Here is a 13,285-nt window from a genome sequence, read left to right as displayed (position 1 = left end):
CCAAAAATATGTAGAAGAATACGTATCGGCCTAAAGTGAGGAAAAAAAAGTTTTTTTTTTAAAAAAAAAATGTGATATTTATTAAATAAAAAAGTAAAAAATAGTGTTTTTTTTTTAAATTGTCGCTCTTCTTTTGTTTATAGCGCAAAAAATAAAAACCGCAGAGATGATCAAATACCACCAAAAGAAAGCACTATTTGTGGGAACAAAATGATAAAAAAATTGGGTACAGTGTAGCACGACCGCGCAATTGTCATTCAAAGTGCGACAGTGCTGAAAGCTGAAAATTGGCTTGGGCAGGAAGGTGCGTAAGTGCCCGGTATGGAAGTGGTTAAAAACGATTGTGTGTAGGCTCCAGAGCATTTTTCACGATCTAAAAAAATGGTCATTAAAAATTTCGAACATGCTCTATTTTTTCACAACGTTTCTAACATTGTCGTTTTTAAGGTTGTAAAAAATGGTCGTGTGTGGGCTTTAACGATGTGAAAAAAACGTGCATGCTCAGAAGCAAGTTCTGGTAAAACTAGCGTTTGTAATAGAGTAAGCACATTCATCACGCAGTAACAGACTGAAAAGAGCGAATCGTCTTTTACTAACACAAAATCAGCAAAAGCAGCCCCAAGGGTGCCGCCATCCGAATGGAACTTCCCCTTTATAGTGCCGTCGTACGTGTTGTACGTCACCGAGCTTTGCTAGAGCATTTTTTTTTAACGATCGTGTGTAGGCAAGGCTGTTTTAATGATCGGGTTGAAAAAAACGTTGTTTTTCCTAGACCCTTAAAAACGTAATTTTTTAGAACCCGAAAAACGGTCGTGTGTACGCGGCATTAGTGTTAAAGTCAGAAAGTTTGTTAAATTATTATTATTTTTTCTACACAATTGAATAAACATTTTCCAAGAGTGGTGATTCCATACTTTTTGGAAGGTTGTAAAATAAATTAGTGTAGACTACAAATGCTAAAGAAGTAATGTGAACTGAGACATTGCCTTTGGCTTTGCCCTGCAACTACAGTCCAACATCGATCCAACTTCAATGTGGCATTAATGAACGGAATACGATTTTCATCCAACTTTGAGAAAATGTTTTAAAAAGGCCAGGGAAAAAAGGGGGAGGGGGGAGATGAGCGAGCGCCTCCCTCCTGAACCATACCAGGCCACATACTCTCAACATGAGGAAGTGCTTTGAAGCAGGGGGTGGGCTCTGCCCCCCCCTGGGTGAATGGACTCATTCACATTGGGGGGCGGGATCTGCCTCCACCCATGTTGAGGGCATGTGCCCCCCCCCCTTTCCTGGCCTGCCAGGCTGCATGCTTTATAAGATGGATTTTGGGGGGGATCCCAAGCCGTTTATATTTATATTTTGGAGTGGGTTTCCCTTCAAAATCCATAATAGACCCAAAGGGCCTGGTATAGATTGGGTGGGACCACCACGCCATTTTTTTTCTTTTTTATATACAGTTTGCATTTCTAACATTGCCTCTGAGTACAAGTCGCATTTCACAAGTTGAATCAGTTAAGATACTGATCCGACTTCTATGTGACTTCAATTAAGTTCAATGGGCTGAAATCAAACCCAAGTCGGACCAAAGTAGTACAGGAACTTTTTTAAAAGTCAGACTGACACATGTCGGACCAGTCAAGACGGCTCTCATAGGGAAACATTTATTTTACACGTCATGCGACTTGTGCTCTTAAAGTCAAAGCGCTTGTCGCACCAGTGTGAACCGTGCTATAATGTTTTACTATAGTTAACACTGGCTGTACTGTGCTGGCAGATCTCATTATAAGTTGTAAATTAATTTGAGTATTGTCTGTCCAACAAAGGTTTAAAGATCTAGAAACTGGGCCTCTGAATTGTATGTGAATGAGGGAACACTCAGTTCATCCTTCTTATGCTGGCCATACATGGCTCAGGTTTTTTCATCCAGCCAGCAGGCTAAAGGAAAAATACTAATCTGTTGCCTCCATCCACACATTCAAGGTGGCTGGGAGAATCCTTCCCGCTGTGTCATTGTATTTTGACAAGGGCATCAAATTGAAATCAATGGGCAGCGCCGTCGAACCGCTTTACCGCCGACTCCCCCCCACTGCCCCAGTGTGTATGTAGCCCAATGGGGCAAATACATTAACTACTTAACCCCCAGGTCAATTCTGACATTTATATCATACATGTAAAAATCAGCATTTTTTTGCTAGAAAATTACTTAGAACTTCCAAACATTATTATATATTTTTTAAGTAGAGGCCTTAGAGAATAAAACGGTGGGTGCTGCAAACGGTATTTGTGCAGCGGTTTTTCAAACACATTTTGTTTTTCAAATACAATTGTTTGGTAAAATATGTCATGCCTTCAAATTTCATACACCCATAAATGGTGACAAACTACAGTACTTAAAAATCTCCATAGACGACAGTCTTACCTAAGCTCTTATACTATTTCCGTACCTTACTTTCTTCCGCCTGCTCCAGAGCAGGATCTTATGCTTTATCTAGGCCAAAAAACTTCCTAAAATCTCTAAGGCCACTGAATGAATGAATGAATGAAAAACGTATATAGTGCGGCGCATGCAAACTGATTCGCCTCTGGGCGCTAGTTGTTCCTATCTTTCTTGATGTCTCTAGACATCAAAAGAGCAGAGTTTTGATCTGAAGGTTAGGTGGTTTTCCTCCAATCGAATGCTGGTTGGTAAAGCGTTCCATAGTCTAGGACCTTGTACCGCAAACCTTCTTTCTCCCTTGGACTTGTATCTGGCTTTGGGTATCTGGAGCAGATTTTGGTCAGTGGATCGCAAAACTCGATTGGAATTGTGGGCTTTTATCTTTTCGCATAGATATTGCGGAGCCTTCCCATGGATGTACTTATGCGTCAGACAGAGTGCTTTAAAAGCAATTCTGTCCTTTACTGGCAGCCAGTGAAGGGTTCTCAACGAAGGTGAGATTGATTCCCATGTTTTTTTTCCAGTCACAAGTCTGGCGGCCGTGTTCTGAACGACTTGCAGACAAGCGATCTGGTACTGCGACATTATGGCGGACACTTCGGACACTTTTGACTCATTTTTGGGACCATTGGCATTTTTATAGCGATCAGTGCTATAAAAATGCATTGGATTACTATATAAATGCCACTGGCAGTGAAGGGGTTAACACTAGGGGGCAGGGAAGGGGTTAAGTATGTTCGCTGGGTGTGTTCTAACTGTAGGGGGGGTGGACTGACATGGGGAAATTACTGATCTTTTGTTCATACACTGTATGAACACAGTATTTCTCTCCCTGACTGGACCGGGAGCTGTGTGTTTACACACACAGTTCTCGGTCCTCGCTCTGTAACGAGCGATCGCGTGTGCCCAGCGGGGATCTCGCCCGACCTGCCGCCGTAAAACAACGGCGGCTGGTCGGCAACTAGTTAACACGCCCATTCATGCCTCCCCAGCACGCCCATAACAAAAAATAAACAAATAGTAGTAACAGGAGGCGGAGCTACAGCGTCTTAGACACGCCCATGTATCCCCTGTCTTCGTGCCTGTGAACTAACAGAGCGTCTCCCCACAGGGATGCAGTCCCAAGGGAGGGGGCATGCACGCTGACTAACCCCCAGCCAGATCGGCTCGGATGAGGGGGGCAAGCTTCATGAGGAGGAACAGGAAGTGAGTTATTCAGACAAAGAAAAATAACATTTAGAAGGAAAATCGAAGGAACAGGTAAGTGAACTAACAATGCACTAGCTTAAAAGGAAGTTATTTAGAAAATACATTTTTATACCATGTGAGTAGAATACCTTGTTTTTATATTTTAATAAACGGAATTATGCTATATTTCCCTTTCTTTTGCCATTTATTACTATACATGTGTACACCTTTACCTGCAACCAAGGAGCATAAAGAAGGACTACAGGCTTGTATATATATATATATATATATATATATATATATATATATATATATATACACACAGTCTAGCCAAGCCTATACCTGACTGTAGGCCATTCCTGCAGTGTGTGTTCAAAGACACTTTCAGGCATTCAGGCAGGTAGCTAACTCAGTGAGCTGCAGTGCATACAATATATATACAGTCTCCTACATATATATCCACTGCATTCTAGTCCAACCAAGCCTATACTTCACTGTAGGCCATTCCTGGAGTACGTGTTCAAAGACACTTTCAGGCAGGCAGGCGACTCAGTGAGCTGCAGTGCATAAAATTTCTTTCCACTGCATTCTGGTCCAGCCAAGCCTATACCTGGCTGTAGGCCATTCCTGGAGTGTGTGTTCAAAGACACTTCCAGGCATTCAGGCAGGTAGGTGACTCAGTGAGCTGCAGTGCATAAATATATATACAGTCTCCTACATATATATCCACTGCATTCTAGTCCAGCCAAGCCTATACTTGACTGTAGGCCAAGCTGATGCCCCCAAAAAAGGTGGCCACATCACCGCTTTACTCACTGACAGTACTTGTCCTGGCCGGGAATGCCTGGAGGAGCACAATCCCGCCCCCTGCTTGTGATTGGAGAAATCATAAATCCCGCCCCTTGTGTCCAATCACTGTGCTGTGATTCGTTACAGCACAAGCTACATTTTTGGGAAGGGAGGGTGTCCCTGAATGGTAGTTTGGAAATGTGGTCACCCTAGTATATACAGTCTCCTATATCCACAGCATTCTAGTCCAGCCAAGCCTATAACTGACTGCAGACCATTCCTGGTGTACTGTTTTTAGTAAACTTCAGGTGTTGTTTTGCTAATTGTACAGTATGTCTGGAAGGCCACCAAGGAGAGGCAGACACTCACAGCCCACTAAAAGAGGGCAAGCAGGCTCTGTGTCTACAGCCAAGAGTGCTGGTCGTGGACACAGTGCATCCTCGGCACGCTTGGAATTTTTTTCGGCAGCTGGCCGTGTTGAGCCACAACATGCAGAAGAGTTGGTAGAGTAGATGACCAAGCTGCCCTCATCCTCTGTCACCCAAGCTCAGAGTACTTTGTCTGCCAATGCAGCTGCCAAAGCAGCCTCTTCCATTGGCTCAATGTCATCAGTCACTTCTTCCCTAGCCCCACCATGCCCTCAGGAGCCCCCCTAACTGTTCTCCACAGTGTAGGGTACATGCTGCAGGAGGAATGCGCAGCGTTTTGAAGACTCCGATGATGGTACCCAGGTTGAGGATGAAGGCAGTAACGTGAGCCCAGAGAGAGGGGGTGCCCAATAAGGACAAGAAACTGGCAGTCATGTTCCCCTAGCTCAGTGTTTCTCAATTCCAGTCCTCAGGCCCCCCCAACAGGTCAGGTTTTCAGGATTTCCATTATTTTGCACAGGTGATTTGATCAGTTTCACTGCCTTAGTAATCACCACAGCCTTTTCATCTGAGGGAAATCCTGAAAACCTGACCTGTTGGGGGGGCCTGAGGACTGGAATTGAGAAACACTGCCCTAGCTGCAGCTTACTGCCAGGTTTGCTCCAGTGGCGAGGGGGGAGGGGATGATGAGGTCACTGACTCTACGTGGGTGCCTGATAGAAGAGGGGAGGAGGAGGCATAGCTCCAACGAGGCAGGATGCCCTCCAGGGGCCAGCTTAAGGGCAGCCAACCGACTGCATCACACCGCAGTTATGCATTTGCAGGGCCTTTGGCGTGGGTCTTTTTTGAGACGTGTGCAGCAGATCGCACCGTTGCTGTTTGCAACATATGTCTAAAGTGTTTCAAGCATGGCCAAAATACCAGCCGTTTGGGCACCACATGCTTGACCAAACATATGTCGACCTGCCATGCAGTTCGTTGGTAACAGTACTTAAAAGACCCACACCAAAGGTTGACCTCTTCTTGCTCCTCATCAGCTGGGATCTCAAACCCCACTATACCTTCAGTCCTCTCAGAGACCTGCACTGAGGAATCAAGGTGTAGAATTTGGTGTCCCAAGCACTGGGCAATCTGCTAGCGGTACACCAACATTCGATTGTAGCAGGCAAATTTCCCTACCCCAGTTGCTAAATTCAGTCCCAGCCATCCACATGCTCAGCGGCTGAATGCTAGTTTGGCTAAATTGCTAGCACTCCAACTGCTACATTTTCAGCTGGTAGACTCTTTCCCCTTTCGAGAATTTGTGGAATGTGCGGTACCGCTGACTCATGGTCCAGAAGGCATGGACAGGGACGTTACCTTTCTTTCACGGCGCACTCTGTAACCCTGCTGGCAGCTGGGAAGGATGCGGACAGGGTGCAGTATTGTTGGAGCTTGTTCTGCCACCACACCTCCAAAATGCTGGTAGTGGTGATTCTGCCACACCTCTCTCCTCCACCCCCCCTCTTCTTCGTCTATGGCCTCTTCCAGTGCAGATTTGTCCTCGGAACCAGCGGTGCTCTGTAGGCGTTCTAGGGGCTACTCAAGCACTCAGGCAAAAAGATGCCATACGGTGCTTGAGTTGGTCTGCTTAGGGGACAGGAGCCACACAGGGGCAGATATTCTGTCATCTCTGCAGGGGCAGGCTCAGAGGTGGTTGATGCCATGCCAGCCTCAGCCAGGAATGGTGGTTTGCGACAATAGCACCAACCTCCTTTCCGCAGTCCGACAGGGCCAGTTGACCCATGTTCCCTGTTTGGCACACGTCCTTAATTTGGTGGTTTGGCGGTTCTTGTGCAGGTAACCGGGCTTACAGGATCTCCTGAGGCAGGCCAGGAAAGTCTGTGGGCATTTCCACCGGTCATTTAATGCAAGTGATCGGCTGGCTGACCTTCAAAAGGAATGCAACCTGCCCAAGAACCGCCTCATCTGTGACATGCCCACCAAGTGGAACTCAACGTTGTCAATGCTGCAGCGGCTGTACACACAGCAGAGGGCCATCAATGAGTATCTGTGTGAGTATGGCACCAGGACAGGGTCAGGAGAGCTTGGCTTTATTTTGCCACGCCAGTGGCTACTGATCAAGGATGCATGCACTGTCCTGTCACCATTTGAGGAGGCCACAAATATGGTGAGCAGTGACAGTGCATGCATCAGTGATACTGTACCTCTTGTCTTCCTGTTGGAGCACACGCTGCATGGAATAATGGACAGGGCACTTGAGACAGAACAGAGGGAGGAAGAGGAGGACTTCCTTACCTCTCAAGACCCCTTTTATCCAGACAGTAATCCTGCAGGCCTGCCGCTCACACAGGAATAGACATGTGCACTGCCAAAAAATTAGTTTTTTCTGTTTATGTTATTTTCGTTTTTTTAGGGAAATTTAGGGGTAGGGAAATTTGCCTGCTACAATCGGATGTTGGTGTACTGCTAGCAGATTGCCCAGTGCTTGGGACACCTAATTCTACACCTTGATTCCTCAGTGCAGGTCTCTGAGAGGACTGAAGGTATAGTGGGGTTTGAGATCCCAGCTGATGAGGAGCTGATGTTCTTTAGTGTGGGTCTTTTAAGTACTGTTGCCAACGAACTGCATGGCAGGTCGACATATGTTTGGTCAAGCATGCGGTGCCCAAACGGCTGGTAGTTTGGCCATGCTTGAAACACTTCAGACATATGTTGCAAACAGCAACGGTGTGATCTGCTGCACACGTCTCAAAAAAGGCCCACGCCAAAGGCCCTGCAAATGCATAACTGCGGTGTGATGCAGTCGGTTGGCTGCCCTTAAGCTGGCCCCTGGAGGGCATCCTGCCTCGTTGGAGCTGTGCCTACTCCTCCTCTCTTCTATCAGGCACCCACGTAGAGTCAGTCACCTCATCATCCCCTCCCCCCTCGCCACTGGAGCAAACCTGGCAGTATGCTGCAGCTGGGGGAACATGACTGCCAGTTTCTTGTCCTTTTGGGGGCATCAGATTGGCCTGGGGGGGGGGGGGCGGTGGCTTTGTCAGTTTTTCATTTTGGAACACTGTATTGTCCTGGAATGAATGTGCCCGGGACAGACCTGCAAAATGCGGGACTGTCCCAGGCAATCCGGGACATGTGGTCACCCTAGTATATACTGTATATTTTATGCACTGCAGACCACTGAATCACCTGCCTGCCTGCCTGAAAGTGTCTTTGAACACACACTTTCGAAATTTCGAAAATTCAAAATTCAAAATTTGAAAGTAAAAAATTTTGTAAATTCAAAAATAAAAAATTTGAAAATTTGAATATTCTAAATTTCGAAAAATGGAAAATGAAAAATTAGAAAATTCAAAAATTGAACATTTCGAAATTCAAAAGGTTAAAAATTCGAAAATTCTAAATTTGAAAATGAAAAATTCGAAAATGAAAAATTTCGAAAATTCGAAAAATAAAAAATTTGAATATTCGAAATTTGAAAATTCGAAAAAAGAAAAATTCGAAAAATAAAAAAACTGAAAATTCGAATTTTCGAAAATTGAAGAATTCGAAATTTGAAAATTCGAAAATGAAAAATTCGAAAATTCGAAATTTTGAAAATCAAAAATGAAAAATTCGAAAAAAAATAAATTGCAAATTCGAATATTCGAAATTTGAAAATTCGAAAATGAAAAATTTGAAAATTAAAAAATTCGAAAAATAAAAAATTTGAAATTTGAATATTCGAAAAATAAGATAAAAATTCAGATAAATCACAGGTTTATTTATTTATTTGGGGGGGGGTTCTGGCATTCAGTTTTTGAGAATCGTGATCTTTAGTTTAAGCAAACGAATCGTGATAATAACTTGCATATTGCATATTAGCCTCTAAAATTCGCACTTTGGATTTTTGACGTTCGAGTCCCATAGACTTTAACAGTGTTCGAAAGTTTGCGCAAACTTTCGGTCCGTTCGCATGTTCTGCTGCAAACCGAACCGGGGGGGTGTTCTCATCCCTACTGGGGACCTAGGAAGGGCATTTGTTAGCCGTATGATCATATTTGTATTTATTTTTTTGATTTTAAATCCGCTGCTGGGCTATCTTACTTGAGTGAGTGAGTGAGTGAGTGAGAAACTTGTAAAGCGCAACACATGCAAACTGATTCGCCTCTGATCTGATTCCTGCTTGGCTGTTGTGCACAGATCTTACCAGGCATTCTGTACAGGCAGCACTGTGACATTGTAGAGACAACCACCAGAAATTGGCTTGCTGCTTTTCTAGACTTTCTCTTACTACAACAAGCAGGTGGCTGGAATTCATGCATCAGTAAAACAATAGAGCTTCAGGTAAAATTCTGCAATGAGGGTTGCCAAAATCCTAAAATTATCATAGGAGAGTAGAGCTGCATTATTCTGGCTAAAATGAGAATCACAATTTTTTTTGCTTAGAAGATAGATCACGATTTTCTCACGATTCTCGCGGCGTAACATCATCTTTCACATTAAAACAAAAAAAAATTGGGCTAACTTTACTGTTTTTTTTTTATTAGTTGAAGTGTATTTTTTCCCAAAAAATTGCACTTAAAAAAACGCTGGGCAAATACAGTGTGACTTAAAATATTGCAGCAATTGCCATTTTATTCCCTAGGGCCTCTGCTAAAATATATATGTTTGGGGGTTCCAAGTAATTTTCTAGCGAAAAATATTGATTTTAACTTAAGAAACATGGCCCAGATTCACGTAGAGCGGCGCATATTTAGTTTGTCGTAACGCATGTCATTTACGTTACGGCGGCTGAATTTTGTGACGTAAGTGCCGTATCCACAGAGTATTTGCGCCCAAATTTGCGCCAGCGTAACGTAAATTCCGAGGCGTAAGGCGGGGTAATTGAAAGTGGGAAGGAAGTGGGCGTGCTCCATTGAAATGAGCCGTGACCCCATGCAAATGAAGGGCCGGCCGTACTGCGCATTCGCGCACGAATCTGCACCTCACTGGGCATGCTCAGAACTCGACCCGACGCAATCAGTGAGATAGGAAATAGGCCAAGCATACTTAGTGAGATACGCCCTGTGTAAAAATAGCCCCACACAAACGCCCTTCCATTGCAAAAGTACATCCCTGTGTTCCCCTTCCTAAAGCAAGGTGCTTTTGTTCTGTTGTCTGTTGGTGTTTGTTGGTTAGTGTAGTATTGTTAGAGTAAAGATTTATTGAAGTAGGAGATTGTAGTAGCTGTGTTTTTTTTCTGAGTGTTTTTTGTGTCTGTTTTTTGTGTTTGTTTTTTTGAATTTGTATTAGCTGTGTGCTTGTGTTGTTTGATTTTGGTGTCTGTTTTTTGCTGTCTGATTTTTGTGTTTGTTTGTTCTGTGTCTTTTTGTCTCTGTTTGTTCTGTGTGTTTTTGTGTTTGTTTGTTCTGTTTGATTTTTGTGTCTGTTTGGTGCTGAGTGCTGTGTGGTGAGATGGCACCCAAGAGGAGAAAGCTGAACTTCTTGGTGCATGAGAAGCAAATCCTTGCTAGGGCCATCACCCGATTTGGGCGATATTTGCATGGCCCTGAGAGCCGGGAAATCACCCCGGCCAGGAAGAGGGCGATCATCCAGGACATTACGGATCAGATCAATGAGGGGGAGAGGAGGACCACCAGTGGCATTGCAAAGAAGATCAATGATCTGAGGAGCCTGGTCGGTGACAAGCTGGCCCAGGTAAATGCCCATGCCAGGGACACTGGCGGGGGCCCACTTTGCCCCGTCAGGTGGACAGAGGAGGAGCGTGTGGTGGCCCAGTGCTTCCACAGCCAGCAAGTGGTGGGCCTGCCTGGCTTTGACTCCGAGGAGGGCGTGAGGACAGGTAAGTTTTTTTTTTCTACCTGGCAAGTAGCATGTGTGGGGGGGGGGGAAGGGAATATGTGCCAAGTGTGTGGATCCTCCAACCTGTGTATATTTTGTGTCATCCACAGATGGCCAGGAGGTTGCTGGGCCATCAGGCCAGTCTGCACCATCCCCCGGACTTCAGGCTGTTGAAGAGCCCCAAGAAAGGTAGGAGTCCTCAGGGCAGGGGAGTGGACACAACTCACCTCATGAGGAGGTTGAGGGGGAGGAGGATGAGGGGGGGGGAGGTTGTGGATGATCGGATGGACCTTGCCAGGGAAATCCTTTTATCTTTGGATGATGCTCCCCCTGTGGCTGCCCCTGTGGCTGGCAGCAGTCAGGCCTCCATCAGGCGTAGCCCCTCCCACTCCTCCCCCAACAGGGCTCCCCCCCAGGGGGCTCCCCTCATCCCAGGCCACAAGCCTCATCTTCAGGCAGAAAGGCCACCCAGAAGACCAGGGGGGTGGCCGAGTTTCTGCCAGCAAATCTGCGGAGGGACCAGGCCCGTCAGACCCAACATCTGGGTCAGGTCACCCGGACTTTGGCCCAGATGGAGGACAGCCTGGCCGCCATTAAGGAGTCGGTCAATGATGTGGGCACAAACTCGTTGGCGGTCATAACATGCTTTTGTGACCTGCAGACCGCCACAGCAGGCGTGGCCCTGGAGGTGAGTGCCCTGACCCAGGCTGTCAACGCAAATACCCAGGCTGTCCAGGCCAATACGGCAGCCCTCACTGTGGGCCTGAACAGGATAGCCGTGGCCTTGGAGGGCAGGCCAGCAGGTGTGCAGAGCCCAGGGGAGGCTCCTCCTTCCCCTGCTCCCCCCCCATGAGTCTCCCCTGAGGGCCCATGGCCGGCCCAGGCGTAGCTCACGCCGCCGTTGAAAATTTGGGATGTTCTTTTTTTTTTTTTTATTTCTACTGTGATTATGATTTGTTTTATGTGTGTGAATGATGTATGAATGTGGGGGTGACATTCCTGATGAAAAAAAGGGTGTCACCCTCATTTTTGGTGGAGTAGGGATCCCCAGGACCAGGGAGAAGTGATCCCAGGTCCATGTGAATGGTGTATGAATGCACAGTGACATAATTGGAGCCTTGGCGTGGCGTTGCTGCTCCCTAGTACCGTGTGGGGTACTTGGGTCTAATCCAATTCGATGTGGGGTGTGTGTGCTAGGGACCACAGTGGTGTGCATGCATGCATTCTCATTGTGCCATGTTTAATGTGTGTGTTTACTGTGTTTACTGTGCAAAGATGCCTTCTGCGTGCCTCTAAAGTCACTATTATAGCTATGAGCATGGATGCCCCTGGCATGTTGGCAGACAGATTGTTGTCCTGCAAGTATGTGTGCTCAGCTCTTCCCTAATGGTGTTGCTTTAGCTGACCTTTACACGGCTGGTGCAAAGTTAAGGCACCTTTTATAAGGTGTAACTTTACACCGTGAAACTAGCAGATGCGCACAGGGCGTAGCCTACGCCACACAAGCGTACTTTTGTGGATCGCCGTATCTCCCTCATTTGCATATTTAACTAGCAAATCAGTGGTGTGTCTAGCGTATTTTGCACTCCAAGATGCGCGGTGTAATTGTTTTACGTCGGACGGAAAAAACAGATTTTCAGGCGTATCTCGTTTTGAGGATATGGCGCATAAATAAGCGCGGCGCTTTTTTGAATTACGCCGCGCATCTCTAGATACGTCGGCGTAAGTGCTTTGTGAATCTGGGCCCAAGTGTCAGAAAAAGATTTAGGGCCAGATTCTCAAAGAGATACAACGGTGTATCTCCTGATACGCCGTCGTATATCTGAGTTCTGCCGGTCGTATCTATGCGACTGATTCAGACAATCAGTTACGCATAGATATTCCTAAGATCCGACAGGTGTAACTGTGTTACACCATCGGATCTTAGGCTGCAATTCCAGGCCGGCCGCTAGGTGGCGTTTCGTTTTTTTTACGCGACGAATATGCAAATGAGGAGTTACGCCGATTCAGAAACGAACGACCGGCGTTTTTTTTTACGTCGTTTGCGTTCGGCTTTTTTGGCGTATAGTTAACCCTGGGTCTATGAGGCGCAGCCAATGTTAAGTATGGCCGCGTTGCCGCGTCGAAATTTAAATTTTTTACGTAGTTTGTAAGTTCGTAAGTCGTTCGCAATACGGATGGACGTAATTTACGTAAACGTCAAAAGCAAGGACGTCCTTGCGACGTCAATTGGAGCAATGCACGCTGGGAAAATTTCCGGACGGCGCATGCGCTGTTCGATCGGCGCGGGAACGCACCTGATTTAAATACTACACGCCCCCTAGCCGCAGAATTTGAATTCCGCCGGGGGATTTACGATACGCCGCTGCAAGTTTTGAGGTAAGTGCTTTGTGAATTAACCACTTGCCTCAAAAACTTGCGGCGGCGGATCTTAAATCAGATAGGTTACGCGGATCTAAAGATCCGCTAACCTATGTGAATCTGGCCCTTAGATTTTAAGTGGTTAAACTTTGTGCATTTACACACAGGTTTTGTTGTTACAAACTTGGCAGCCTGCCCAGATTTTTTCTTTACACAAAGAAGTTTATCCCTTTGATCCAAGAAGGAAGCACTAGTTAAAAATGTTCCTGTTAAGAACTTGGCAGACTGCCCAGATATTTTCTTTTGACAGCTGATAAGT

The 13,285-nt window shown here is 45.8% G+C and overlaps 1 protein-coding gene across 1 annotated transcript in view; it reads right to left on the bottom strand.

Annotated features, from left to right (window-relative positions):
* Window positions 1-13,285, bottom strand: part of SLC12A7 (solute carrier family 12 member 7) — a 574,243-nt gene that overhangs the window by 432,174 nt on the left and 128,784 nt on the right. The gene's annotated exons all lie outside the window — the stretch shown is intronic.

Source organism: Rana temporaria, chromosome 5 (genome assembly GCF_905171775.1).
Source record: "Rana temporaria chromosome 5, aRanTem1.1, whole genome shotgun sequence".
Classification (NCBI taxonomy): Eukaryota; Metazoa; Chordata; class Amphibia; order Anura; family Ranidae; genus Rana; species Rana temporaria.
This window is presented reverse-complemented; position numbering and strand designations above follow the sequence as displayed.